We start from the raw sequence: 17,321 nt of genomic DNA on the forward strand, positions 1-17,321 counted from the left end.
GCCTCCTTTTGTAAAATCCTTATTTTAAAAATTTAGTCTCTTGAAGGATATTACTGAGAATGAGATTAAACTAACTTTCTTGTTAAGACCCCTCCCAGGTGGGGAGGCCATCTTGGTCTGCTGGGTTTGGGTAGGGATAAATTCTTTACATATTGTGCCTGAAACTGGGGGTAACCTAAGAAGTAAATGATATAATCAAAGTTTAGGCCCAGCCCCTCATTGTAATATTCATTCTCTCATTAATTGTTGATCAATCAGAGTTGATTGCCACTCTCAGGAACACTCCTCTTTCAACAGCATATAAGCCATGTGCCCACTGCCATGATTGTCTTTCGTCTAATAGAGAGACAGCCAAATGAGCATCCTTATGCTAACAAACATACTGGCATTATTAATAAAAAGATTAAATTACCCAGAAATTATGTCTCCTGAATTTTTTTTTAAATGTCATAATGCCAAGGAATTGAGATGAGACATAGTATGTGGGGAACATAGAGAAGGCTGGTTTGCCTGGATCTTCACATGGGGGGATAGGAGGATGGTGTAATGTACCTCCATAGGAGAGATCATACTGGGCTGTCAAAGTTAATCAGAAGATTCATCTTTCATCCTGGAAACAACAAGGAGCAACAGCAGGTTAATGATAAGGAGAGTGATATGGTCAGGTTCGTGTTTAAGGAAAATCCCTTTGGCACATTGTGGAAGAAGTGGGGAGAGCTATGGAGCACAGAGCCCAATGAGAAGGACATTGCAGGAGTCCAAATGAGGGCTCCCAAAAGCCTTTGCTCTTCCTCTTCCCTTGAACCATCCCAGGTAATCGTTTAAAATGGTGAGGTACTCTCTTGATCCAGAGAACCCCACAAAATCATGCAACTCAAGGGGTTCAAATCTCCACATCCACCTCAAGAACACCCATGTAACAGCGCAAGCTGTCAAGGGCACGCACATCCGAAAAGCTACCAAGTATTCAAAAGATGTCACGTTGAAGAAATGATGTGTTCCCTTCCATTGATACGATGCTGAAGTTGGCAGGTGTGCCCAGACTAAGCAGTGCAGTTGAACACAGGGTCGTTGGCCCCAAAAGAGTGCTGAATTCTTGCTGCATATGCTTAAAAATGCAGAGAGTAAGGCAGAACTGAAGGGTTTGGGTGTAGATTCTCTTGTCATTGAGCATATCCAGGTTAACAAGCTCCCAAAATGCGATGGCATACTTACAGGGCTCATGGTCAGATCAACCCATACATGAGTTCTCCTTGTCATATTGAGATGATACTTACTGAAAAGGAACAAATTGTTCTTAAACCAAAAGAGGAGGTTGCTCAAAAGAAAAAGATATCCCAGAAGAAACTGAAGAAACAGAAGCTTATGGCACGAGAGTAAATATGATGTTAGAGCGCAAATAAAAGTGAAATGAATACATTCATTAGAGTAAAAAAAATAGTCCAAATGAGAAGTGATAAGGTGACTTTAGGTTGTGGCTATATGAATGTAGAGGGAAGAAGCTGGGAATGGGAGCTTTGAGGTAGAAATGGTGAGATTTAGCAACTGGAGACAAAAACAAAACAAGCCAAATTACTGTGCAAAATTATCTGCACCTAGACTTATGGGTTCCAGACGTAGAGTTGATTGCCTGACCTCAAGACCTGTGATGCCTTAGTACCTTGCTGACCTTCCTCACCCACAGGTCTTCAGCCTTCTCTGAGGCAGAGCATCCTCATCACAACTTGACCTCAGACATGACTTCTTGGTTCCCAGGACTTTTGCTTGCTGCTGATTTTGGTTTTGTGGGGAATTGACTTTCCCTTCTTTCACCCAAATCTTCATATCCCTTTTATGCTCACCTAAACACAGCCCCACTTAACAAGCCTTATTCTACAAGCACCCTGTCCTGGGCATGGTAATATAGTAATCTTCGATAAGCAAAAATAAACATATAGAGATAAAAAAGAAAAATGATCAAAGTCTACAAAGGATTTGAGCATGGTAAATCCCAGTATGCATGAGAATGCTATGCATGACATTGAATAAAGGCAGAGATAGCATCATTAGGAAATTCACACATGCCACACAGCTGGGAAGGAGAGCTAACCACTGGATGGCAGAGTCAGGATCCAAAAAGATTGTGCTAGGTAACAGTACTGACCTGAATCTAATAAAATGGAATTTGAGTCATTGGGTGGAATAAAAGATCACATCTTTATTATTACTTCTACGCTCTCCCCTTCCCTCCCTTCTCCTCTCTTCTCTTCTCCTGTGCTCTCCTCTTAACTCTATTTTCCTCTCTTCTGTCACTCTCTTGCTCTCTCTCCTGGTTGATTCAGTGGAACACAGCAACATTTTTAAAGGTCTCCTCTCACAAGGTGTCTCACATGTATATTTCAAAATTATATGAGTCCTTTAAAAATAAGGCAGAGGTGACATTGTCGAATGACGATTAGCTCACCGCTGACCACTGGCAAACATCACATGAGACCGAGAGTTGCATGCTTCCCAAAGGTCTTTGTCACTGTCATGGAAGAGATCCAGAGCATATTCCAAACAAAAGAGAATTCGCCTAGAGATGGTGAGGTCCCCTAGATCTTGACTTGTAGAGGTGACACCATGCTGGTGGTTTTAGTCCTCAGAATGCTATAAGATCTCCTAAATGAGATCATGTCAACTCAGAAATGCTGGCCTGAATTATTCATGCTGGAATAGTCAGACTGTGGAATGGAAGACCCACAGACTTGCCCATCAGTTCCTATATATCTAATAGATAACATTTCCGTGGTGCTTTTAGGTTTTGTAAAACATTTAACAAATGTCTCTTTTGATCTAAGTTCAAAAATTCTGAAATCCCCTTATCTGACCACAACTGGCTGGCTTTTCACCTCTGCCCTCCCTTACATAACGCTACGCTTGGTCTGCACCCATTCCTTGAATTCTCTTCCTACTCCACTCCGACTACTGACCTTCCAGGCTTCCTTTAAATCTCAACTAAAGCCCCAGCCAAATCTCCTCTTTTAGAGGCAGCCTTTCCCAACTTGTCTTAATTCCGGTTCTTTCCTCTGTTAATTAGCTCCTATTTAGCCTAGCCCGTATATTGCTTACTTTCTATATATTTGTTTCTGTGTTGCCTCCACTTTAGACTGTAAGCATTTCAGGGGCAGCGACTGACTTTTGCTTCTTTTTGTATCCCTAGTGCTTAGCATGGTGTCTAAATCCCAGCAGGCACTTAATATATGTTGACTGATTGATTGATCTTCCCAATAGCCTTGTTGGGAAGTCTCATTTTACAGATGATGAAAATGAGATGTAGATAGGTTAGGTGACTTGCCCAACCCCAAAATACCTGGCAAGTATCTCAGGCAGAATTCAAACTCAGGCCAAACTCCTCATTCCAAGGCCAAGACCCTATCCAATCCATTACTTAGGTTCTGTCTTGGACAGACTGCAACATGGACAAAGACTTCAACCAACAGCTCAGTAGGAGGGAGAGGAGCCAGACTGGTGACAGGAAATTTCTCTATGCCTATGTGACCGTCCTAGGCTGCTTGCTCAAAGATGGATCCATCAGGGTTTTTTTTAATTATTATCATGTCGATTCAGTAATGTTATGTGGCTGCCTATCATGGACTTCAAATCAAGTCAATAAACCTCTGCTGAGCACGTTTTGTGCAAGATACTTTGCCAAGTAGGAAGGATACAAAAAAATCAAACAAAACAATCTCTGCTCACAAGGTTTCACATGGGAAGCCTAGAAGGAACCAAGGGATTCTCAGAGGTTGAGCAGATGATTCTAGCATTAGCAGCAGTCCTTGTGAAGGTCTTAGGATAGAAGATGGTACAGTAAGTGTGTAGCATAGCAACTTAGGAAGTTTGGCTAAAACATCAGGTGCATAAAACCAAGTCAATTCAACAAGCATTTATTAAGCACCTACTATGTCCCAGGCAGTGTATGAAATATGTCTAGAAAGGGGGTTGGTAGGCTGGCTTGAGAGGATTCTATGTATGACTTAGACTAGGTTGCTACCAACTTCTGAAATCCTGCAATTTGGATTCTTTAATGCTGTATTTGAATGTATCACCATGGCTTCCTCACAACACCCTGAAACAAGGAAACCCACTGCCCTGGCCAGAAATGAAACCCTTAGTTCTTAGAGCATAAGAAAGGCGTGGCCAGAAATGATCCCAATGAGTCATCTGCTTTGTCCGGTTACATTAGATATTTAAAGGGCACAGGAGCTTGCAACACATGGTTAAGAATCGTGCTAAGCCAGCCTCCTTGGCCAATATGGACCCATCAGCAGTGGTCCTTGTTGGAGCAGAAACACCAGGAGGACAGGTTAGGGGCTTTGGTTTGGAGCACAGGCATTGAAAAAGAAATGTCTAAGAAGAGTTAGTTTTCTAAGTGAAAAAGGAGCTGCGTCTGTGAGGGCTCTCTCTGTGTCAGAAGCATCATCTGTCTCTGTTACTCTGCCGAGGCCCAGCCCTCCCAGCAGTAACTCCTGCTGAAGCTAAGCCTGAGCACTCCATCACTTCCCTGGCTGTAGAGGGAGAGACTGTAGATCATGCAATTCCCTGACAATGTGAGCATCCCATTTGGCCTTCTCTGCCTGCGGGGTTTTTTGTTCTTTTGATAAAGTGTGTAACAGCTCTTGATCCTCCCAATTAGCCGAAGAGCAAAGCCGGCAGATACACTGTTCCTGCAAGGCTGAGCTCATTTCATTTTAAAGTTTGTTCTCCTGGAAAGTGCCTTTTTCCCCCCGGTGCTCAGGTGATGCTCTGGGTTTCCAGGTCACTGCATGATTTCTTGTGTGCTCCTTCCCTTGGTTCAAAGGGCTAATCATCACGTGTGGAAGATGCATTTTCACAGGCTGCCTTTTTTAAATGTAAGTGCCCACATCCTACTGGCCTTGACGGTATCCCGTTAAAGGCTCGGGGGAAGACATTAATCAAACGCACAGCTATCCCCATCCTCAGAGTGCAAACCGCTGCACGTGCTAAGCATCTGTTACATCTGGCATCTCTGCCTGCAGGAGAGGAGAACTCTGCTGCGGAGGAGAGTGGGGGCCTCAGTCCTCTGAAGGGATTTGTTTGCTTTTCATCCTTCTCTCTAACGGCACCTAAGCCTTCTGTAAAATGGCACCTAAACTCCCCTCCTCACTGGAATCTTTCCAAAGCAGCTCCAGTGAAGACTCCACAGTAAGGGATTAGCATGGTTTCCAGCACCAGGGCCTTCTTCCTGATATGTCAACAGCTCCATTGTCTGACACACATGGGCAGTCCCTCCCAATTCATTACAGTGTTCTCATCCCGCACTAGCCTTGTCCTTACCTTTCCGTAAATCCTCCACACAGCCACCACACAGGGCAATGTAGCCCTGTTCTGGCTTATGTTAGTGGATTTCATGTTTAGCACATGCCCCAGCCTTCACACACATACACATGCATGCTCACACACACACACACACACACAGAGTCAGATGAGCCCCTACAAAATCTACTTGAAGCTTGGGGTCCTCTATCCAGTACTCACTTAAAACAATAGCTTAGGAGGATTCACCAATACTACACACTGACTTTGTTATGCCAACTGCAGCACGTATTAGTTCCATACACAAGACATTTAAGGAAGCAGCATAAGAAATGAACTGAAAGAAAAGATCTCCCTATGCTCACTTTGGTGGACTTACCCAGTGGTTCCATGCTTCCAATGGGAAATGGCAGCCATGCAGAGACTCTCTCCCCCATGGGCAATAAATAGCATAGTTGCCCTGTTGTTTCTGATGATCATCAGACATTCTGTGGCTATTTCATAAAATAACTAGTTGCCCAACCCTTCACCTCCTCAGCCAGCTATACCATAGCTGCTATAGCTTTGCATAGGTTTGATATTTCATATGTTCCCTACAAACCACGTTGTCTTAGAAACTAGGTCATTGCTGAAATTCTCTCTCATTGCAGAAATATAATTTGCTTCTTTTATTCCAGCTATTCTTCTAGTCCTTATAGGCAAGCCACTCTTTCCCCTAAGGTTCTGTGTATCGTTGTGTGATGAGGCACTTTGGGGTTTACTTCTTGGTCTCTTCTTAGCCTATAATCTTTCTTTTTTCTATCTAATCATATTTACAGTCTCACTTCTTACACTGAGATTTTATGTTCTTCATCACTCTTTCATGTTTTAGACAGTGCTGTTTTTTTTTTTAATCCTGCCCCCTTTGTAGTCTGGATGCTCTGTCACTCTTTTTTAGGTAGGATGCCTAGTCCCCATCTTCTGTTTATTCTTTACATTTGCTGGTGCTCTACTGTGAGTTCAGGTTTCATTTGGGATCCTTCTCCAACTCCTTTCATGATCCTTAATCAGAAGTTACTTTTTATACCTAGTCTCTTTTACTTCCTGACCGGTGATGTTTTCCCAAGGTCAAGCCCTCCACCAGCCTCCTCCCTCTTCTGGCCATCTTTTTGAGCATTTCTAGACTGGTTGGGGGTGCATATTTCCAAGCCTCTTCAGATCTCTTTATCATAGTATTTCTGGAAATGTTTTCAGATAGTTGAAAGGGAGAGTCTGTTGAAGAACTTGGTTTCTCTCCAATCATTGATGCCGCCATCTTAACTAGAAGTCAATCTGTCTCACTATCATTTTATTAAATTATAATAGCCTCAGAATGACAATTTAACACTATTAGAGGTGTTTGTTATCATTCTGGATTATTTTATTGAAGAACAAAGGACAGTCCAAGCAGTCCAATGACTTTCCAAAGCTACCCACTTTGCAAGTGGCAATGCTCTAACTCGAACCCAAGGCATCTGACTCTCCATCCAATATCATCCACACTGTAAATTGCTACCTCATTGACACTAGCAAAGTGAAAAGATGTAAAACATTTTAAGTCTGGAAGAGTTTGCAGGGACAACTGGCATCAGGGAAGTGAAAAGCTGTCACTTGATCCTAACCATTCTCCAAGATATCAGGAGATTCTGAATAATCTTCTTCTATTACCATTGACTAACTTTATTGTTTTCTCTTGTTCAATTCTGCTCCAGGATTATTTTTTATTCAAAACATGGTACTAAAATAATCCCTCCGAAAATCATGGGATAAAAACTTACATCCCCAAACTGGGTATTTTCTTATCTGCCTAGATTGCCATCAATGAATATTTATCACTGGCTTTAGAGGATCCAATTCTTCCCTCCTCTCTCATTTACATACAAAATGTTTGTTTGTGCAGAGGAATAAAACCTATAACTTTCCTTTTCCCGAGAGGAGTGGCACATTTATATTACCCATATGTGCACAACCCCCAGGTCATTCCCTGGGAATATAGCCCTTAACTAATAATTAAAAAAAAAAAAAAATATGGGTCAGTTTAATTTCCCTAAAGGCACATTCCCAAGGTGTGTTTTGGTTTTTTACCAATAGAGAGGTCAACCCCAGAACCTCTGAGGTATGAACTGTCCAACACTTTGCATTTCACTTCTCTTCTCCCTCTTCTTTTTCTCCATACTTAGAATTTCAACTCCCCAGTGGAATACATTGTTCTTGAAGAAACAAAGGCTCCTGGCAGAGAAAATACAGAGATTTGCTGAGACTGACAAATGCTTTGGGGAAATACCACCTACAGTATTTTAAAGAACCCATTGTCTTTTCATTAGGGCATCCATTGGAGTCAGAAAACACATGGTTCCCAAAAGAAGTACTAAAATATTTTTCTTTGAAATATAGGACTGATTGAATGTATTTGAGTAAAAGTTCTCAAAATCTTGTAATTAAAATCAGTGCCAGAAGTATGCTATGAAACATCCATCAGCACACACAACACACTGAGTTTGAGCTTTGTGCTGTCGTCCTAGAGATACTGAATGATCACTACAGAAGCTTCATCAACTTCCTGAAGAAATACAAGAGATCAATTAGAATCCTAAGAGCACTTTCCATTTATATGGGAAATTCTTGGCAGTCTTTCACAGAGCATATCCACAAATCAGTATCTTGTGCACCTTGGATTTTCTTTGGGTGGAAACTCATTCTATCCATGTAGATCACAACACCTCTATAATTTATAATCTTAAAGAGTTACTTAGCACATTGCCTAACCCAAACAGTCAGTTAATATGTTTGTCAGTTGTCTGAAGTGCAGAGAGAGAAGGCATTAGCACCTGGGGGAGGAGAGAGGTACTGAGAAGGCCTCTGGCAAAAGTGGGATTTGAGCTAAGTCTTGAAGGAAGCCAAGTTAACTAGAAATGCCTTGTTGAAGAGGAAAAGATTACATGTATGAAGACATCATTTTATCCATCGGTAATATCAATTAAGGTGGGACTTTCTTACTGTTTTAAAATGATTAAGTATCTTTGATTGAGCCTTACTAAGTGCAAAGCCCCAGGCCAAAACCCCTATCTAGTAGGTACTTAAGCCTATGTGGGCCTGAAGCCCTCAGGGTCCTAAGGGGAGTTGCTAAGACCTGAGCCAATAGTAAGAGCCTAAGTTCTGGTGGCTCAGATAACGTTTGCTGATGGCTAATGAGTGAATAAAAAGAGAGAACAGAACTATTTGCTTGAGGCTCTCACTCCTGGAGGGTCAGGACTCTGGGCAGCTGCTCTAAGAGCCTCCCGGCTCACAAACTATGAATTGTATTTGGTCTGTTTATAATGTATGTTTGTAATTTGTATTTGCTCTGATGTTCAGGGTGCTGGCTTTTCCCCCTGAACTAAGTGAATGATATTTGTATGTTGGATTAAAGTAAGATTGTTAACCCCTTGACGTTGCTTTCCTTAGTAAAGCAGATCAAAGAACCTGGGCTTGCAACATTCTTGTTAGGATTTTGTTGGTTTTTCACCCCCACAACAGCTGCTAGCTATTGTTGAAACACCATCCTGCCGTAAAATTTATACCAATTAAATCGCTAGTGATTATATGTACCTGGGAATGTTTGACTACTAGAAGACATCAGAAAAGAAAAATTTTGATGCCTCACCAACTCTATTAAATTGAATTGACATGCAAATTGGTGATATTGGGTCAAGAAATTCATATTTTGGTGACTGGTTCTACAAAGAATCCCATGTTAAAAACACAAGAAATATTATACATTAAAAAAAGGTTTTATGCCTATCTGGCCTTATGTTAATTTTGAGCTTCAATGGAGAAAGAAAAACATTTGACTAGCCAAAATCATCTTACAAAGAAAGCTGTCTTAAAGAGAAAGGGGCTTCCTTGAAGGATAGCGAAAATCCCCTCCATAGAGGCCTTTAAACATAGAATGACTGTCTGCCAAGGAATGTTAAAAATAGATATTGTTCAGCAACGTGTTGAACTTGAGGGTCGCCCAGGTTTTTATGGATGAGATTCTGTGATTCATCTTCTTTTTACCTTTTGGCCACAATCAGGATGAGGCCTGGTTAGGGGTCATGGAGGGAAACGAGAGATGAGAAAAAGGCCTGGGAAACAGAAAGATAAGTAGAGGTAGTGGTTGATCAAAGAAGCACCCAGGGAAAGTAACTCCTGGACAGAAAACTGCCCCTTTTTTGGAATTTGACTTTTCAGAGTTTTTTACATCTAGGATCTGATGAAGCCAAGACTTTGAAGAGGTACAGACCCAGTCCACCAGAGATTTAAGAGGCTAAAGAGGGTCATATCAGAGGCAAGATTGGAACCCAGGTCTTCAAAGCAACAAGTCCTACATACTGCCTTGCCACTTGACTCTTCAAAATTAGTACCACTTTCCTTTATGAGTGATTGTGCCTGGAGATGAATGAACCCTGCCCAAAGGGGATCAGGAAATCTCCCCAAAGAAATAGCTACTGTTTACATGGCCTGTTTCCATTTAAGGCTCTGCTTCTTTGTTTCAAATGTTGTCTCAAACTGCTCCATCTCTCAATGCTGGAATCTACTTTGGTGATGCTGGTGGAGTTAATTACTGTTGCTATTATTAATTAAATTATCATTGTCAATTATTCATCTTGATATAATATGCTAAGGTTAATGAACAACTTTCTTCAACACGTCTCCTAACAGCAAACAGTAGAAACAAGCTATGTTTGGAGCGAGGCAAAGAAAAAGACCAAAGGAGGGCCAGGTCAGTTGGGATAAGAGCTGTTCATCCTCACCCAGCAATGGGAAGCTACCTTTTTTCCTCCGGGCAGGATCTCTGTTCCCCAAAGCCCACCAACCTCCCCCCCCCACCACCCACCAGACAGCAGTGACACCACCCAGTTTTGTGATACAGACGATCCAGATACAATCCCCAAGAAATGACTCCAAAGATATTTTATTCATAAGTACAAATTTGGAAGGCTAATATTTATCCATAAATAAAAAGAATAATTGTGAAGAAAGAACACTGGAGGAGGTCAGGACACAAGGACCATTTCTGTTGCTAAAGTAGTGCAACCTCAGGCAAGTCATCTGAAGTCATCTAAGTAGAGATGGTCTCTTGGCCTCATGTGTAAAGTGAGCAGGTGGAGTGGAGGGCCTTTGAGGTTGCAGACATTGCTAGCCTCCATTGGTAGCTCTGATTGTAACCCAGATTCCCTACACAGTGGCATCTAGTGATTGTCCTCAGCTGGATACAACCAGGCACAGATGTTCTAATTTATCATCAAGACAATTATTTTCATCAACAGGGAACATTTACACATGCATTTCAAAGTGGTGTAGATGGGACAAAAGGTATACACACTCTTTATCTCCTTGAATGATCCAAATACTAACACCTGATGACCAATAACTTCCCTATTATTCGTGATTCCAATGATATTGTCACTTAGTGACATTTGTGACCCTCTGTCTAATTTCTCCCCATCATAGGCTGCCTCACCCCCTCCAAATATTCCATCTGTTTCAGAGCCACTGGAATAATTCTTCAGCTGGGATAAAAATCAATTCAAGAAGGATTCTATAATAGAACTCCATACTGTTTAAAGTGTGGTCTATTCAATGTGGGAAACTCTGTGGATGCATAGAAGTAAAGAGGAATAGCTTAATTCAAAGACTGAACCACATGACTTGGCTGCTGATCCTTAGGAGAACATGGCTTACTCTTTGTATGAGAAAATGGGTTCACTCACTTTCAGACAAAACATAGCCCTCAAGAAAAATGCAGAAGGGTGAGTCATGCTAGACATATTCACAGAAGATGCCTGTGAAGTGTAAAAGGTCACTTAGAATTCTGTGTTTGGTTTATGTTAAAATATCATACATCAGATCTGCCTAGATTTACCCTGGGGATGTCAACTGATGAGATTCTCTGATGAGCATCTACAGGGAGGATCAGGCTCTCTATTGAACACTTCACTTTCTTCCTGAAGTGCTGATGAGGCAGCATTAGAGGGTAATGATGTGCTCCTCGTAGATTAAGATGCCAAGCTTGAGTTGCTGTCATCATGGAAGATCTACGCATGGCCCCCAAAAGGATGATTTGGCTGCCAGCCATCCCCCTCTACCAAGAAATAGGGATCTAATGCCCACTGTCATGGCACCCACCCTAGCAAAGTGGATAAAAGTCCCTGCAAAGCAGGTGGTGCCAAGGGGTAGGGAGAAGTCAGATAGCTTGGATACCCAGCAGGGGGGAAATAGACAAGGACCTAGAATTTTGTCATGGCCTCTCATGACAACAGGACCAACCAGTGCCCCTGGTCCTAAGACAGCCTTGAACTCTGTAGTAAATCCAAATCAACAAACTTTCCTAAACCATCTTTTTCCCCCTCAAAGCCCTACATTAGGAATTTAGAGATAAATTAATCAGAGAATCACACAATCTCAAACTTGGAAGGAAAAACAGACTCCAACTAGTCCAGTTCATACCTACACAAGAATCTCCACCATAATATAATTGAGAAGTAATCATCTACTCTTTGCTTAAAGATCCGGGTGCATAGTGCTGAAGGGGGCAGGGAAGGGGAAGGGCTACAAAAGTATTAATGAGACTAAATTCCTGCCTTTGTGAAGTTGACAAACTAGTAGATTCATAAATCTTTGATTTTATTGATCATTTCAGTGTCTTTAATTAAATGAGAGTCATTACTCTGAGAAATTTAAGGATTTTCATCATAGTTTCACAGAATTGTAGGGACTTCAGAGGTCATCCAGTCTAACCTGTATAAGAAGGAAATTCTCTTCTAATGCATATATTAAAACTGCTATAAAGCCTTTGTGAGTCAGTAACAACATCCAATCAACCTGCCTTTATCCTATTGTATGCCAGGCATTGCACCAAGCTCTGGGAATATGAAGAAAAGAAAATATGGATAAGCTGAGCCAAGAGGGTAGAGTAAAGCAGAGACTTGCCTGAGTTCTCTCCTAAACCTCTCCAAATACCTTTGAATAATGACTCTAAACAAATTCTAGAGCAGCAGAACCCAGAAAGACAGATTAAAACAATTTTCCAGCCCTAGACAACTTAGAAGTTTGGCAGGAAAGGTCTGCTCCACCAGGTTAAGAGATGAGAATAGTCCAGTGCAGGTTATGCCAGGGCAGACCAGATCCCAGCAAACCAGGGGCAGGCCTCATGGCAACTGAATCAGTGACAGCAGTGGCAGTTTCTATACCTCTCAGCCCACCTACACCAATGAGAACTTAGAAGATTGGCAGGAAAGGTCTGATGCAGAGGAGAAAGAATGAAGCACAGTTCAGCACAGGCCCACAGCCCCAGCCCCAGCAAACCAGGAACAGGCATTGGGAGACATGAAATGAGTAGTAGCAGCAGTGAGTGACTTCCAGAGCTCTGTAGCAGCAAGCAAAGTGGAACTTTTGTTGTTTTATTTTTTCCTTTTGGAGTGCTTCTCAGCACTAAGGCAATAGAGTGCCTTTGATTGAGTCTTGCCTTTGTTTAATCGAGCATCTTCAAATCTAGAGTTCTTGATTGAAAACAGTATACATACTCTGAGGTTAGCATTTTTCTTGGGGGTTCACTCACTGGAAGAGTGTTTGTGTGATTTGGCCAGACCAGACTCTGCATAGCTGTTAAGGAGCCCCCTAGTGTTTCTCTGGTAACTATGTATGTAGTGCTATGGACAGACAGAAGCCCTGTCTGCTGATTTGTGTTATTTGTTCTGTTAATGTAATTTCTGCTAATTTCTAATTTTGTTTTCTCTGAAGTTCAGGGTGCTGATTTTTTCCCCTGAATTAAGTGAATTATATATATTTTTTAATTAAAGTGAGATTGTAAACCTCTTAAAGTTGCTTTCCTTTAAAAAGTAGATCAAAGAACCTGTTCCAGCAGCCCTCCTGTGTGCTGGTACTATTGGTCTTATACCTCCACAGAAACTGCAAGCTGCATTGCTGTTACAAGCTCTCAGCCCAAGACAGTAAAGGGGTTGAACAACTGGTCAGAAGGAGATTTCAGAGGTCTCTTTGCTGGCACTGGGGGCAGGATTCTGTAGCTTGCCCATACTCAGAACCCAGTCACACTTGTGGATGGCAGTCCCAAGGAAAGGAGGAGCACTAGCACACCAGAGCTTGCAGCCACAGTGGAAGGGAGACCCTACTCACAGTTCCAGGACAGAAAAGAGTACTTGTGGTCACTCACAGACCAGAGCACAGGCCAGGAGAGCAGTAAATGCACCTCTCTATCATACCACCTTGGAAGAACTGAAAACTTACAGGTCCCTAGAAGTATCTCTGAAAACAGCTGCACAAAACCCCTTAAGTTTAGGAAAATCCACCCTCTACCCTGGAGCAAATTCCTACTTTAACAAGGAGTTAAAAGTCAAGTAATAGGCTATGGAAATGAGCAAACAACAGAAAAAATTCTAACCACAGAAAGTTACTATGGTGATGAGATCAAAACACAAAAAAACTCAGAAGATAACAAAGCCAAAGCACCTACATCCAAAGCCTCCAAGAAAAATATGAGTTGGTCTCAAAGCATGGAAGAGCTCAAAAAGGATTTATGATAAGCAAGGAGGAGAGATAGAGGAAAAATTGGGAAGAGAAATGAGGGTGATGCAAGAAAGTCATGAAAAATGAGTCAACAGTTTGGTAAAGGAGACACAAAAAAATACTGAAGAAAATAAGAATTTAAAAAAACAGACTAGGCCAAATGGTAAAAGAAGTACAAAAAAGTCAATAAGAAGAACAATACCTTAAAAAGCAGAATTACCCAAATGGAAAGATAAGACATGGCATGAGAAATGATGAAAAGGATGCACTCAGAAAAACCTGGAAAGAGTTACATGAGCTGGTGTAAAATAAAATGTGCTGTGTACAAAGTAACATCAATATTGTAAGATGACCAGCCATGAATGACTTAGCTAATTCTCAAAAATCCAATGATCCAAGACAACTCTTAAGGAATAATGATGAAAAATGCTCTCCATCCCCAGAGAAAGAACTGCTGGTGTCTGAACACAGATTGAAGGACACTTTTTTTACTTTATTTTTCTTGAGGTTTTTTTTGCCTTTGGTCCATCTGTGTTTTCTTTCACAACATGACTACTACAGAAATGTTTTATATGACTGCACATCTATAACCTCTATCAAATTGCCTGCTTTCTCGATAGGGAGGGGAGAGGAAAGAAGGGAGAGAATCTGGAACTCAAAATTTTAAAAACAAATGTTAAAAATTGTTTTACATATAACTGGGGAAAAATAAAAGACTTTTTTTGAAGTTAGAAGAAAGAAAACATGGTGGGAAACATAGTCCCTTGTGTTCAAGGAACTAGCATTCTAACGGACATGTTGTACATGTACATAATTGCATAAGATACAAACAGAACAGAGTTGAAGGAAGGTAGTGCTATGGGAAAGTGCTAGGAGAAAATAGAACTTGAGCTGAGTTTTGATGAAGCCAGAGAAGCCAAGAAATGGAGGTGAAGAGGAGGAGGAGCATCCTCATCATGAGAGATAGCCAATGCACAGCAGGGATAGTGTGTTGTGTTTGAGGAAAAACAAATAGTCTAGCAGAGCTGAATTATAGAGTTCAGGAAGGGGAATAAAAGAATCAAAGGTAAGCGATGGCTATGGCTCCAAATTCCAAACAGAGAATTTTCTATTTGATCCTAGAGATAACAGGCAACCACTGGAGCTCATTGAATGGGAGGGCCTGACATAGACAAACATGTTCTCTAGGAAAATCTCTTTGGCAACAGAGCAGAGTATGATTAGAGTGGCAAGAGACCAATTAGCAACAGTAAATGTCAGAAGGATTGAGAGTCTCCATCCGAGTTGTAGCTTCATGAGTGGAGAAGAAAGAGTATATAAGAGAGGTGGAGACAGAAAGGACTTGATGGATTATGTGGGGTGAATATGAGTGAGGAATTGGGGTTGTGAACCTGAATTTCTTGGAAGGTGGTGGTACCCTTAACAGCAATAGGGAATTGGGAAAGAGGGGCAGTTGGGGGGGGCAGATAATTAGTTCTGTTTCAAACATATTGATCATGAAATAAGTACACAGGACATCTAGTTAGAAAGCTCCAAGTTGGTGTTGTTGGCCTAGTGGTCAGAAGAGAGACTACAGTTAGGGGTGTGTGTGTGTGTGTGTGTGTGTGTGTGTGTGTGTGTGTGTGTGTGTGTAAGGTTTAGTATATACACATATATTTATGTGCATATTTATATGTATATACATATATACACATACATACACAATATGTATGTGGTCCAGTAAAATATAACTCATTTAAAATTTAGTTCCATGAATTTCTGAAAACAGCAGTGACTTAGCAATGATCTTCATAGTCTTCCCCATGATAGACAGTTCTGTTAGAGCCACCACTATTTTGCTTCTCCCCATCATAGCCATCCAAGTCATAATCATCCTTATCATTGTCACTCCACTCACAGTCCTCTTCACTGACAATATTAATCACAACAGAAGAACCATTACTGCTTAGCATTACTTTGTTGGCAATTAACATTTTTAATGTCTCAATATATGTCACCATATATGTATTTTACTTTAGGGAAAGAGAAAATCCTTTTCAGAGATATGTAAAATTCATTTCCAAAGCAAAATGGCTTAGGAGGTGTGGTCTCCTTGGTGGAGTCATTTTTTGGACTCATCACATTCAGGATTCAGGCTCATCACAACTAGCACTGTCCTTTTTCATCATGACACTCTTTAGTAGACCTCTCTTTATTTTTAAGATATGGGGAAAAAATTTATTGGATACTGCCTTCTGAAGGTACTTCTCTTCCTTCAAGCTCAAATATATCACTGTACCAATTGTCAGTGAGCACATTCTATAGTTTTTTGTTGTTGTGTAGAGATTCATCAGTATTTGGTATATTTTTCACAAAGACCCCTATCTGACTACAGAACCCAACAGCTTCAGCTCCAAGTGGTGGTTCCCCTAATCCAGTAAACTCCACTAAATAATCATAGTGTCTTTCTGCATCTAAAGAAGTCGTGCTCTGTCACATTCAAACTTCTTATCTGTGTGTCAGGATAGTGTCTATCCTGAAAACAAGGGATTAAATTTGGAATTTGGTGTGTTGATAATAATTATAATTGGAGATAAGAATCCAAATATTACTTCTGGTAAATTGGCCAACTCTTTAGCTTCTAGATGTTCTATGAGTCCTATGTATGTTATCAAATCAAATCTAACCAGGCAAAGAGCTTTTTCCACAACAGAGCCATGATATAAGGTGATAGTTAAAGTTCTTTGGGTCTAGATAGTATCCAGAACCAGCATGCAACCTATAAATATCCCATGTTAATATGTTCTCATCAATATCCAGTCCCACAAGCACCTCAATGATTTTAGCCTCTATGAGAGCCCACAGTTGGCATATCTGAATCATTTGGGCTTGATGTTTCCTTACAAATCTAAAATAGACTTATGGTGCTGTTTAGATACACAGAGACAGAGAGAGAGAGAGAGAGAGAGAGAGAGAGAGAGAGAGAGAGAGAGATGTATGTATGCATATACATATACATATATGCATATATCTATACACCCACATACATGCATATATATACATATATATATCCATGTCTGTTTATATGTTTATGTATATATGTATTGGAATATATGAGAATATGTATATATAAGGATAATATGTATAAGATGTGCTAATTGAAAAAACATAACTGTTGAGATAACTAGCTGAGGGAGCATAGAGGGAGAAGAGAAGCCCTTCAGAGAGGGGGAACTCACCATCTTTGAGCGAACCATTTCACTCTGTAGAGTAATTTTAATTATTGATAAGATTTCCTGACATCGACCCTGGATTTGCCTCATTGAAACTTTAACTTAAAATAAAGGAAAGACATAACAGAGGCAGAAGCCATATCAGAAGCACTGTACAGCATCCAGGAGCCCACCACTGCCACTACTGGTACCTCTCTTACAAATAGCAGGGCAATGTATTCAAGGCTTCACATGACCCTCAATGAGAGG

At 40.9% G+C, this 17,321-nt stretch overlaps 1 pseudogene; it reads right to left on the bottom strand.

Moving 5' to 3' along the window:
- Positions 1-15,635: 15,635 nt before the first annotated feature.
- LOC118850168 lies at positions 15,636-16,722 on the bottom strand (annotated as a pseudogene).
- Between the last annotated feature and the right edge of the window lie 599 nt (positions 16,723-17,321).

Source organism: Trichosurus vulpecula, chromosome 5 (assembly GCF_011100635.1).
Source record: "Trichosurus vulpecula isolate mTriVul1 chromosome 5, mTriVul1.pri, whole genome shotgun sequence".
Classification (NCBI taxonomy): Eukaryota; Metazoa; Chordata; class Mammalia; order Diprotodontia; family Phalangeridae; genus Trichosurus; species Trichosurus vulpecula.